The sequence below is a fragment of the Aquarana catesbeiana genome, linkage group LG01 (assembly GCF_042186555.1).
Source record: "Aquarana catesbeiana isolate 2022-GZ linkage group LG01, ASM4218655v1, whole genome shotgun sequence".
NCBI classification, from domain to species: domain Eukaryota; kingdom Metazoa; phylum Chordata; class Amphibia; order Anura; family Ranidae; genus Aquarana; species Aquarana catesbeiana.
In genome coordinates, this window is record NC_133324.1 from 732,710,216 (window position 1) to 732,723,323 (window position 13,108).

At 42.1% G+C, this 13,108-nt stretch overlaps 1 protein-coding gene across 1 annotated transcript in view; it reads left to right on the forward strand.

The window, feature by feature from the left end:
* Window positions 1–2,788: 2,788 nt before the first annotated feature.
* EDNRA (endothelin receptor type A) overlaps window positions 2,789–13,108 on the forward strand; it is a 111,521-nt gene continuing 101,201 nt past the window's right edge. The window contains exon 1 of the mRNA XM_073604726.1: window positions 2,789–2,946. The gene's annotated coding sequence lies outside the window, so the exon portion shown is untranslated. The remainder of the gene's footprint in view (window positions 2,947–13,108) is intronic.

A 13,108-nucleotide genomic window follows, 5' to 3' on the forward strand; every position in this document is an offset into this window, starting at 1 on the left:
TTTTCATTAAAAATAACAAACATCTCATACTTACCTGCTCTATGTAGTGGTTTTGAAGAGATCAGCCTGGATCCTCCACTTCTCAGATCCCTCGCCAGCACTCCTGGCCCCTCCCTCCTGTTGAGTGTCCCCACAGCAATTAGCTTGCTATGGGGGCACCCAAGCCGAGGAGTATTCTTCCAATGGGGACAGTTCCGGAGACCTGGGGGTCCCCAAGGAATTCCCTTAATTTGCAGGGATTTCCTCTCACTTCCTGTTTGGCTATGGGACAGGAAGTGAAGGGAAATCTCTTCAATGGGGCACAGATGGCGAAAAGAAAAAAAAACTAACAGGGGTTATAACCCTCCCTTGCTCTATCCAAAATTTTAAAAAAGTTTTGCCTTTAGCTCTACTTTAATTTAAATGTCACAGTGTAACATTTCATTCAATTCTAAGCTACAGTGCATAGAAACACAGATGGAAACGGAGCTGCAGCTCACCTGCATCTAAAGCGTTGGTTTCCCCAACATTTCATATTCCTGATGTCAGCCTGCTGTAGCATGTACAGTGGAACCTCAGATAGCGAGTAAAGAGATTTACTAGCATTTCGCAATACAAGCTATTTACTTTTTGATGAGCAGGATTCAAGCCGCTGGTGTGTGCATTTCCATATTTGGCCAGAGGTCCGGGGGCACTGGTGGCTCCCAGAGCTTTGTAGAGAACTCAGAGACGCTCTGAGACACTCGGAAACACTCCGTTCCCGAGTGTCTCCGAGTGTTTCCGAGTGTCTCCGAGCGTCACCGGCACCCCCACACCTCTGGCCACATGCGGTACTGCATACTTCGACGTCCCCGCACCTCTGGCCACATATAGTACTGCATAGACCAGCAGTGGCTGTGAAACGGATTATCTGGTATTCCATTAAATTTGTATGGGGGAACTCGCTTTGATATACAAGTGCTTTGGATTACAAGCATGCTTCTGGAATGAATTATGCTTGTAATCCAAGGTATTACTGTACTTGTATGAGAGAGTCTCCTGTTCTCTTTGCATTGCTTCCTGTACAGGGGGTCCCCTAGTTACAAACATCCGACTTACAAAGGACTTCTACTTACAAACGGAGGGAGACAACAGGAAGTGAGAGGAAATCTACCCCTAGGAAGGGAAATTCTCTCCTGTAAGAGTTAATATGGGAAAAAGGTGTCTCCCCACTAATGCTTTATCACCAAGGCTTGTTTCCACAACAACCCAAAATTTACTAAATCCAATTGTCATTGGGACAGAAATTGAGGTGAAATCTTCTGAACAGGGGCACAGACAGCAAAACAAATGTTACAGGGGTGATGATAACCCTTCCCTATATTATCAAAAAGCTTAAAAACTGTTTTTTTTTTGGCTGGAGCTACACTTACGACTTACAAACAGATTCAACTTAAGAACAAACCTACAGACCCTCTCTTGTTTTTACAGGAGACCGCCTGTATGTGAAATCCCTGGTGTTCCTGCCAGTAGCCTTGGTTTCCTATGAAAGACTGACCAGACTAAGCAGGAGAGCACATCGTGGCCAGTTCTCTAGCTATGCTGGGAACTCAGTGTACTCAGGGGCGTAACTACCACCATAGCGACCCATGCGGGCGCTATGGGGCCCGCAGCCGAGTGGGGCCCAGTGAGGATAAGAGCACCGCCGGCACAGTCTCCCAGCCAGGGGAAGCGAGGGGAAAGGAAGAGGCGAGCTGTCCGTATCAGCAGAGAGCTGAATTGCCCGATGTAAGAGCTTTCATTAGAACTTCCAGTGTTCCCGGGGCTCACGTCACATAGCTCCACCTTTTGGCCCGGTGCCTTTGATAGACAGAACGCCAATCCAATGCGGGACATGTGACATCATCAAAGGCGTCGGGCCAAGAGGTGGGGCTATGTGACGATGAGCCCCGGGAAGATGGGAAATTTAAATGAAAGCTAGTACAGCGGGCAATCCCGCTCTCTGCTGATCTGGGTGGCTTGCCTCTTCCTCTGCATAGGTGGGGCTATATGGGGCACAGGCAGTCCAGGCTGTATTGGGCACAGGTCATGCTGTATTGGGCACAGGTCACGCTGTATGTGGCACAGGTCACGCTGCATTGACACTAGGGCAGCTGTGGGGGGGGGGGGCTGTTTGCAGGGGGGCCCCATACAACATTTTGCTATGGGGCCCTGCTATTTCTAGTTACGCCCCTGAGTGTACTCTCCTCCAATGATCAGACTTGTCCTGACACGCCCCCACTGCACAGCCATTCACTGGGAAGCTCAGTGTCCTGTTGCTTCTCCTCCCCCAGCTCTTATGTAGCTGAGAACAGAGGAAATGTGATCACTTATAAAAAAGAAAAAATGTATTTATAATGTTTTTTTTTTGTTGTTTTTTTATATCTATACACAAATGTTTTGCATTTCATTTCTTTTTTAAATTGAATGGGTTGTTTTTTTTTTTTTTTTTACAAGGTGATCGTTTACAATCACTTTAAGTGTGAAGAGGGCATACAGAAAACGATTGGCTAAGATTGCAGAAAAACACTCCACACAAATGTGAAGGAGCCCTAAAAGATCAAAGACAAGCAAATAAAAGCAATGTAGTGTTCTAGTTTCTCTACACTTTAATAAGAGATGTAGAGTGGCAGAGAGGAAATGGTTAATAAGCAGAGTCTTTCCTAAGCCCCCAAGGCAGAGTCTTTTTGATGTATGTGTTTGAGGTTGGCAGAGGATCAGCTTTTATTTCCCTGTGTCCTGCCTCTTTTGTCTTGAGCAGGAGGTGGAGATTAGCCATCCCACCCAGCCAGGGTCTATGACAGGATAGCTCAGAGGAGGCTCTGATCCCACACTCAGTTCAGCGGCTGGAGGTACAGAGGAGAAGTTTGGTTTGCAGCAAGTAGTCAGGCTCCCTGATGCTCAGCGATCGCAGATGTCGCAGGAATCCTCTCCCATTCACTCTACCTGGTAATACGACTTTTAGAACCGGTGCTGCTAGCTGAACATTGGTTGTGGTGGCAGCTTATCACCATACACATCACAATCCGACTGTACAATCTCTCCTTTAGATCTACCAACAACTATGTATGCCTGATGGGATACAGTTTTATTGGATAGTTTGGACACCCATACTTTGGTGAATCCTAAATGGATTGTACAGAAATTGTACCTGAAGATTGTAACATGTATGGGGAGATTTACCCATTTTACTGCTTATTTTCAATGTTGTAACATCTTTTTGAAGCTGTGGAAGTTATTATTTATTCCCAAATGAGCGTTCTTGAATTAAATGCTGCATTTAGGAAGTTCAAGACTTATGTTTGGCAATAAAGTAATCACTGTGGGTTTATATTCTGCATGCAAAAGATGATGTGTGGGTGAGGATAGAATAAAGGAATTCAGTGTATCAAGGATGTGGTTGATGGACGATGTTAGCGTCTAGATCGGATTTATGGTGACCGTGCACAGAACGATTTTTTATACAATGCTATTATTGATAAATGTATTGTCTGATTAGAAATGTGCCATACACTTAATGATCATATTGAATGATACATTTTTCATATAATCAGATTTTCTGTTCAGTCTGATCTGAATTATTTTGATAAAATCAATCCGTTTTGCTTGAAACCAATCGATGACACAATATGAGGTTGATTTACTAAAACTGGAGAGTGCAAAATCTGGTGCAGCTGTGCATGATAGCCAATCAGCTTGTTCAATTAAGCTTTGGCAATAAAACCTGGAAGCTGATTGGTTTCTATGCAGAGCTGTATCAGACTTTGCTCTCTCCAGTTTTAGTAAATCAACCCCATGGGTCTTTTCGATAATTTAACAGTTCCTATTATATTATCTAATTCTGTGAAGAATCGTTCAGGCAGATTGTTACATGTATGGCCACCATAGCATGAAAATGAATACAAGTCCAGGACATATCAGGGCTGATACATGGGAAAAGTTTCCTCTTTGCCTTGTGTGGCATGTATATATTATCTAATCTGTTTTGTTTGTAGAACTTTTTGCTTTATAAATTGTTTATGTATACTTATGAATTATTATTATTTCTGTACTATAGTGTTGTCCAGTCGTCTCTCTTTATGTTGTATTCCAATACAATAAACAATGAGATTGTGCCATACATATGAACAGGCGAATGCATACCAGTTGATTGGATGTTTGTAATTTACTTAACTTACAGTTTATTGTGGTATTTTATCATTGGGGAAAATGTCAGCATTTGTCGTCTGATTTATTTCTTAAATCTGTTTGGGATGCTACTATGATGCGTGGATTGTCATTATCCGTAATAACAAATCGGATGTTATCGTCAATCAGTTCTATGGTGGCCATACATGCTCTGATTAAAAAAAAAAAAAAAAAACATTTTTAAATTTTGCACAATAGGAATAATTGTTTTATATTCGCCAACGAATTCAATCAATATGGCACACATTTGGAAGTGGATTAATAGTTGGATAGGATAGTGCGTTATCGACCACATCTCTGTTTTCCCCATGCATTCTCATAATCTGATCAAAAGCAAAGTGTGTATGGCCAAAATATGGGCTTATTCACAGGGACACATTTGACAGTACAGTGTAAAAAGCGAGCGTATTTTAGCGTTTGGGATGCACAGGTTGTGTGTACAGCCCGCTGCCAGCAGCCTGTCAGCAGTCAGAATCAATGACAGGCAGAAATATGCTTTGGCTGTACACACATCTGAGTGTACAGAGCTGTATACGTACAGGGAGTTATGTCCCGGACACAGAACAGTGTGTTTTGCATCTAAATAACACCAGACAAGTTTATAACTACAGACCATCTTATCCTAATTTAACCTTAATATTTAATTTATGAAGACACATAGTAGGCGAGGTTGAAAAAAAGACACAAGTCCATCAAGTCTAACCTAAGTGTGTGATTTTATGTCAGCATTGCATTGTATATACCTGTATGTTGCGGTCGTTTAGGTGCTTATCTAATAGTTTTTTGAAATTATCAATGCTCCCCCGCTGAGACCACCGCATGTGGAAGGGAATTCCACATCCTCACCGCTCTTACAGTAAAGAACCCTTTACGCAGTTTAAGGTTAAACCTCTTCTCTTCTAATTTTAGTGAATGGCCGCGTGTCTTATTAAATTCCCTTTCGCTGAAAAGTTTTATCCCTATGACACGATGATTACTGATAGGTCGCATGAAAGTCGCAAGTAACTCACACTGGAAATCGCACAACAATGGAGTCGCAGCAGCGTGAACCGAGGTTTAGGATCATTTTCTAAAGTGGCCTAATATGTAACCAATATTATTCTAACTTTACATCCAGTAAAAGTATAAAGTGCGCTCTGTTCTTCCTGCGTAGTTGTAGCATGGTGTGATATGGGACACAGACAGCTGTAGACATAACATCAGTAGTATTGTTAGTAATAAGAAAGTGGTACAGCACAGTACAAGGGAGGGAGAATACCTGACCTGTACCACATTCCATTAGTGTTCCAGACATCATTGCTCACTGTGTGCTCATCCCATGGGGATCTCGTTTCTCATACTAGTTTGCTCTGGAGTTCTGCTTATAAATAGCCATGTGAATAGATTTTAGCCTGAAATGAACGTGCTTCCCAGAGTCACAATCCAAATATTTAGAGAGTGTTTTACTATGCAGTGTTCAGGAGAGGCCTTGGGAGGTAATAAACAGACACACTTTGCATTTTTTTACATTTATTTATTTATTATTATATAGTGCAGGCAATTTGTGCAGCGCTTTACATATATATTGTTCATTCTCACCAGTCCCTGTCCTCAAGGAGCTTACAATCTAAGGTCCCTAACCCACATTCATACATACACATACTAGGGCCAACTTTAATCAGGAGCCAATTAACCTACCAGCATGTCTTTGTCGTGTGGGAGGAAACCGGGGTACCCGGAGGAAACTCACGCAGACACAGGTAGATTATGAACAAGACCAAGATTAGAGATTTTTTGAATACATTCTGGTGTCACTTTGACTTTGGATAGCAGTAACGGGTGCGTAAAAATTACTCTTTGGGTGTCGGGGGCCCCTTTCCACTGTAATCCTATAGAGGTACTCTTGATGAAAGCAAGAATTGACCTTGCTTGAAAAAATTGCAATGATATGCACCTGTTAAACAGGTGCTGAAAAATTGGTCCTTGGATGTTAATTGTGTCCATGAAACCTATACCAAAAGCAAAAACCTATACCTATACCAAAACCTATACTAAAAGCAAAAACCTAAACCTATACCAAAAGCAAATGGCTGACACTGTGGTCAAATAACTCAGCTGTCTCCTCAATGGCTTATGTTGGGGCTATGGCAGGAATAGATGTGGACAAGGAGGCAGGTTTATCCACTCTGGCAACTGCAGGGGACTGCACACTTGTCTCTGCTTGCGTGACCGAGGATGAGGAGGATGAGGAGGATGAGGAAGGTTTAGTAAGCCAGTCCACCACCTCTTCTGCATACTGTGGCTGGATAGCACGGGCAAACTCACTAAACAGAGGAAATAATGCCCTGCATGAGGACTGACCACCTCATCCACCTTTGCCTGTGGACACATTTGTTGCTGGCCCCCTTACAGTGCCAAGGGAACATCTGACTTTCCTTGTTGTTCTCCCAGACATTATTGGGAGGGAGGGGGCGGTGCTTATAAGCATATGTAAAGAAGAAGTTTAAATCTGTACGTAGATGCACTTTAATCAATGTAAAGAGGTGTTTGGTGCACTTTAATTTGAGTACTCACTATCACAGACACACTCCATGGATACACTATAATATACTGCAATATAATGCGCCAAACGTACAGTGACGCACAGAACTATATGGCGTTAAACTGGCAGGAATGCACACAAAACGATATGGCGTTAAACTGGCAGTATCGCACACAAAACGATATGGCGTTAAACTGGCAGTAATGCACACATAACTATATGGCGTCAAACTGGCAGTAACGCACGAAAAACGATATGGCGTTAAACTAGCAGTAACGCACACAGGAGTAAATGGCATTAAACTGGCAGTAACGCACACGGAACGATATGGCGTTAAACTGGCAGTAACGCACGCAAAACGATATGGCATTTAACTGCCAGTAACGCACGCAAAACAATATGGCGTCAAACTGGCAACGAACCATTCGCCCAACCCTATTCAGAACATGGTAAGAGTTGGCCCAATTATTCAGTTACTAGTTTATAGTTCAGGGTAAGTTAGCATTGGGGTAATAAAGTTGGTTAAGGATCAGGTTGATCAGTGTAAGACAGGGTGGACAAATTCCAGGAGCCAAATAGTCAATGCTCTTTATAAATGACAGCTGATGCCTAACTTTTGAGGTTTTCTCTAGTTATTTTCCATAGAGCTCGCACCTAAAAATTCTGTTGACTCCCAGATTGGATAGACTGTCTCCTGAATTCCATATTAATTTGGTGTATAAGATCGCTGATATTTTGGGTGGGCATATAGGGTGTGTATAGCAACAGTCACATATGTTTTCAGCGCTGCCCAAGGTGCACACAGTTGACAGTACCAAAAGCTAGCACTAGGGGAGATTTACTAAAACTGGTGCACACTGAATCTGGTGCATTTGTGCATAGTGACCAATCAGCTTCTAGGTTTGAGCCCTCGTTCAGATTGGAGGCGGGTTTGAAATCGATTTTAAACCTGCATTTCATTGCGAGTTTGGGGGCAATTTGAAAGACATTTGTGCGGGTTCAAGCACAGATGTCTATTGAAATCGCCCCCGAAGTCGCCAAAAGTAGTGCAGGCGCGATCAGCCCGATGTGAACGGGGGCTTATTGTCACAGCTTAATTGAACAAGCTGAAGTTAGAAGCTGATTGGTCACTATGCACAGCTTTATCAGATTCTATGTGCACCAGTTTTAGTAAATCTCCTCCGCACCAACTGTTTTATGGTCTAAGCATTCACTTATTAATGATAGATACCCATTACGCAGAAGTAAACTTCAAGCGTAGAATTCCCGTCCTGTCCCAGAGCCAGACCAAGAAGTGAGAGGAAATCCCTTCAAAGTATGGGAATTTTGGTTTTCACCAGAATGAGTATTCCCATTGGAAGATTTCCCCTCTATTACTGTTCTGGGGACAACTTAACATTTGGGATTTTCTTTTACCTTTACGTTCAATGAAAACGGTAAACATGACAAATGGCGTGACTCTCCCTAATGGGAACAGATAACAAAAAAAACAGACAGGTTTTCTAGTCCCTCTCCACTTTATCCAAAACTACAAAAAATGTGCCTTTAGTTTTTTGTTAAAGTGGAAGTAAACTCCACTTTTGAACTTATTATAGGCTTACCTGTAGGTACAGTGAATATCTCTAAACATGCACTGTTTAGGAGATATTCATAAAATATGCAGCGGTTGCCATCACTGGGGCATGCACTCTGAAGGAAGGGCATACCGTGCTGCACCTTTAGAGCTCCATGTCAATGCCGAGGGCTCCCACGCTCATGCACAGGATTGACGCCTTTGCAGCCTCAGACACTCATACAGCGAACCTGGAAGGAAGACCAGGTGAAGATGGCAGCGCCAGGGTGCCGTGACAGCGCTGTGCTGGAGGGCTCCATGTATAGTCTGTCATAATGTGAAAAGATGCTGTGCGTATTAGTACATAATGACTTAAAGTGGTTGTAAAGGCAGAAGGTGCCTTTGGATTTATGCATTAGGATGAAAAACCTTCTGTGTGACGCAGCCCCCCTAATACTTACCTGAGCCCCATCTAGATCCAGTGATGTTGCAGTAGTGTCTCAGCTGGCCATGACTTCCCTCCTCATTGGCTGAGACAGCAGTGCGGTGCAATTGGCTCCCACTGCTGTCAATCAAATTCAGTGAGCCAATGAGAAGAGAAAGGGCGTGGGACAGGGCTCCGTATCTGAATGGACACACGGAGCTGTGGCTCGGCTCGGGGGCCACCATAGCAAGCTGCTTGCTGTGGGGGCACACAACAGGAGGGAGGGGGCTAGAAGCACCAAAGAGGGACCCAAGAAGAGAAGGATCTGGGCTGCTCTGTGTAAATGCACTCCACAGAGCAGGTAAGTATAACATGTTTGTTATTTTTAACTAAAAAAAAAACAAAAAACAAGACCTTACAATCAGTTCAAACCTGCAGGAGGGCACATTTCTTTTTTTTTCTGGCAGTTTACTACTGCTTTAATACTGTGCTGTGTTCCAAAATGTGCTCACATCCACTAACCTGTAGCAAAAAAAAAAATGTCACTGTCTAATTTGCAAAAAACTTTAAAAATTAGCAAATTAATTCTTCAACTTTGCACTTTGGTTTACTGCCATACAAGCAACTGCACACATGTACTATTCCAAGAGCTTGTATAATAAACCTCTGAGCCAGGCCATGGGTGTTATACACAGTACTCTAGCCTCAAACCTTTCATCAGTCTCTTTAATGTGCAGTGTTTTTAATGTGCAGGAAATACTCCCATAGTGATTGCTTCCCCAATAGCGCCTCAACAGAAGTTTCTAAAGATCTTGTTTAGTCCAGCTATGTAAAAAGCATTAAAATGCCGTAATCTAAAACAGCCAGTAAGATTTCACCTGTAAGAGTTTGAAAGCTAAATGATGATTGGTGGGTATGGAATAGTGCATTTTGCACACTGATCTCTGCCGTAAAGCGGAGTTTCGCCTGGAAAAAAAAAAAGTCAGCAGCTACAAATACTTTAGCTGCTGACTTTTAATATAAGGACACTTACCTGTCCAGGGAGCCCACAGTGTCAACCCGTCCCTCGGCTCCGGGTGCAGGCGCTGTCATCCTTACTAAGGGAAACAGGAAGTGAAGCCTTGCGGGTTTCACAGCCTGTTTCCTACTGCGCATGCGCGTCGTGCTGCGCTTTCTGAGTGGTCCCTGCTGTCTTCTGGGACCTGTGTGTCTCCCAGATAGCAGCGGGGAGGAAGGAGGAGGGGTCATTGCGTAGTTCACCGCACATTGCGGCAATGTTTCCCCCGGAAGTGGGAGCAGATACCTGGATTTGACAGGTATCCGCTCCCTCCTGAAAAGTTCCAAATGTGGCACCGGAGGGGGGGAGGAATTCGGTGAGCGGAAGTTCCATTTCTGAGTGGAACTCTGCTTTAAAAAAAAAAAATCCATGTATATAAACAATCTGACAAATAATTGTATATGTTTGAATTGTTTATTAAAGTTTTTATTCAAGATTCATGTAACTTTCACCCAAGATACATACATTTTTACTTACATTGGAAAATTGTATGAATTATATGATATTATTATTACTGTATTTATGTAGCATCTACAATTTTTACAACACTTTAAATACTATAATTTCACTTCTGTCCCTGCCCTCAAGGAGCTTACAATCTAAGGTCCCTATCTCACATACATACACATACTAGAGCCAATATAGACCAATTAACCTACCAGTATGTTGTGTGAATCCTGGGTGAAAGCATTTATTAATAGATCACTAAATGTCTCTCATCCAAGTTAAAGTAATACTAAACACACACTAATTTACATTGTCCCTTCTATATATGTGTATGGATAATGGCACTGTAATTAAAAAGCATCTAAGCATTCTCTTGCCTCGATTACTGCAACTCCCTCCTCATTGGCTTACCTCTGCATACTCTATCCCCCCTGCTGCCAGACTCATCCACCTTACCAACCGCTCTGTCTCTGCTACTCCTCCCTGTCAATCTCTCCACTGGCTTCCGCTCACCCAACAAATTAAATTCAAAATACTAACAACAAAGCCATCCACAACTCTGCCCCCAGCTACATCACTGACCTAGTCTCAAAATACCAACCTAATCGTTCTCTGCATTCTTCGCAAGACCTCCTGCTTTCTAGCTCTCTCATCACCTCCTCCCATGTTCGTCTCCAGAACTTTTCCTGAGCCTCTCCAAGCCTATGGAACTCCTTAACCCAATCTGTCCATCTATCCTCTACTCTATTAGCTTTTAGAGGACCCCTGAAAACCCTCCTCTTCAGAGAAGTCTATCATACCCACACCTAACAACTGTATTTTCATTTTGTCCATCTGATCATTCCCCACAGCTACTCCCCTGTGTTCCACTTGACCCTCCCTTCTAGATTGTAAGCTCTAACGAGCAGGGCCCTCTGATCCCTCCTGTATTGAATTGTATTGTAATTGTACTGTCTTCCCCGATGTTGTAAAGTGCTGCGCAAACTGTTGGTGCTATACAAATCCTGTATAATAATAATAAAGTAACTTTTTCCTAATCGATATACAGCTGTCACATGTCCCAGCTCTTTTCCAACCTGTCTTCAGGTAAACATAGCCAGGAGGTACTTCTAGTCCTCTGATGCTGGTCACATGTTCAAAATAAAAAAAATGCCCTTGGGATACAGAGTAATGTAGCGCTGACAACTGTAGTTTTTAGCCATATGTGTGTTATGCAGTACATAAGTTGTTATAGTGCCATCTTGTGGATAATTGAAAAGGTACAACACTTTTACGTTTCATGATTAAGTGAAGTGACACGGAAGTGATTGATTGTTTACTTCGGAACTTTAGCCGTGACCAGCAGCTCCGCTGAGAGTTATTGCTACAGTAAAAATAAATAAATAACAATAAACAGATTTAAATTGTCATACAAATATATATTTGAAATCAAATGTTTATTATTTTTTTGGCAATAACATGGTGTGGGTGGGTGAATTTCTGTCAGTCACAGGCTGTGACACGCCCCTCCAGCCTGTGCCTGAGAATAAAAGGGAAGGGAAACCTCCATCAATCTACATGTAATATCCCTCCCCCCTTGTGTTTAGCTGGTTAGTGGGCATGGAGGAGGAGGGAAGGAAGGGAACTGTCATTTACCATCGTGTATATGCCTACATGTGTGACTCTATAATCACATATGCTGCTCAGATGTGATAGGCTAGGAAATGCTCAGCATAAAAACTCACTGAAAAATGAGCATCTGCGGAGCTGCCAACACTGCTCTGCAAAATCCCTTGCTGAATTGGGGACAGAAGGGGTATATAGAGAACAGCAGGATCAACCAGGTGTTTTTTGCAGAATACAGAAAACTAATTTCATAGTGACTGAGTGAGTATGAACAGCATGTAATACAGCATTTATTGATAGTTTGTTTGTGTTGTGGGTTTAGTGACATTTTACCTATTAATTATTAGTAATTACAATTACTGCACCTAATATTATGTGATAAAATCCCATCTTAAAGTATTTGCTAAACTGTAATACTGCAACTGTTGCATTTGTTGCAAATTCTCTTCATCTTCAAAGCTGTACACTTTAAAATATTTTCTGTACGGTGCCCTTTTACATTGCCCCATCGTAACCATCTTCTATTTATCATAACCAATGTCAGGTCATTTCTTTCTATTTATACCACAGCCGATGCATTTATTGGAATTATTTTACGTCAGGCAATCTTTGATAAAGAGCATCCACTCACTAAAATGTACTCATTTGACATTAGTGAGATAATATATCTTGAATTGAGTCATTATTTAATCTTTCTATGTGAGGTGCTGAGATTACATTGCAGAGTTATTTGTGGACACATAGTTATGACATGAAGCAGGGATAATGGAAGGGAAGGCTAAAGCTTTCCATACTACTGGGCAATAATCAATCTGTTTGACATTGCTCACCAAGCTGCCATTAGAAGCTTCTACAAAACACTTTCTAGTGTCAATTTAAGGCTGGATACTATCTCAGATATCTGTGAAAGGGTTTTTGTAGTACACCTAATAATTCAGCAGATAAATGCAGCTATCGCTAAGTTCAAATTCTGATGCAGTTTGATCCGACTCCCAGTGTCAGTGGAGTAGTCAGTGGACTAGGTGCTGAAGGGCATTTTATTCTGCCACAAAATCAATGCTTATATTTTAAGCCTTTTTTTTTATTTTTTTATTTTTTATATAATGTATATGGAAATTGCTTTTATCAGACAAAAGGATTGTTAACTGTGTTAAAGCAGTTACACAAAAAACATTGTTCGGAATTAGTCTCCAATAGGTTTTTTTTTTTTTCAGGAACATGTTGGGAACACAGTTCCCGGCAACTCCAGTACTGAATGTATGTAATGGCAAGGGGTGCTGGAGGGATCTAATGCTGCTACTGGTGGATCTATTGTTC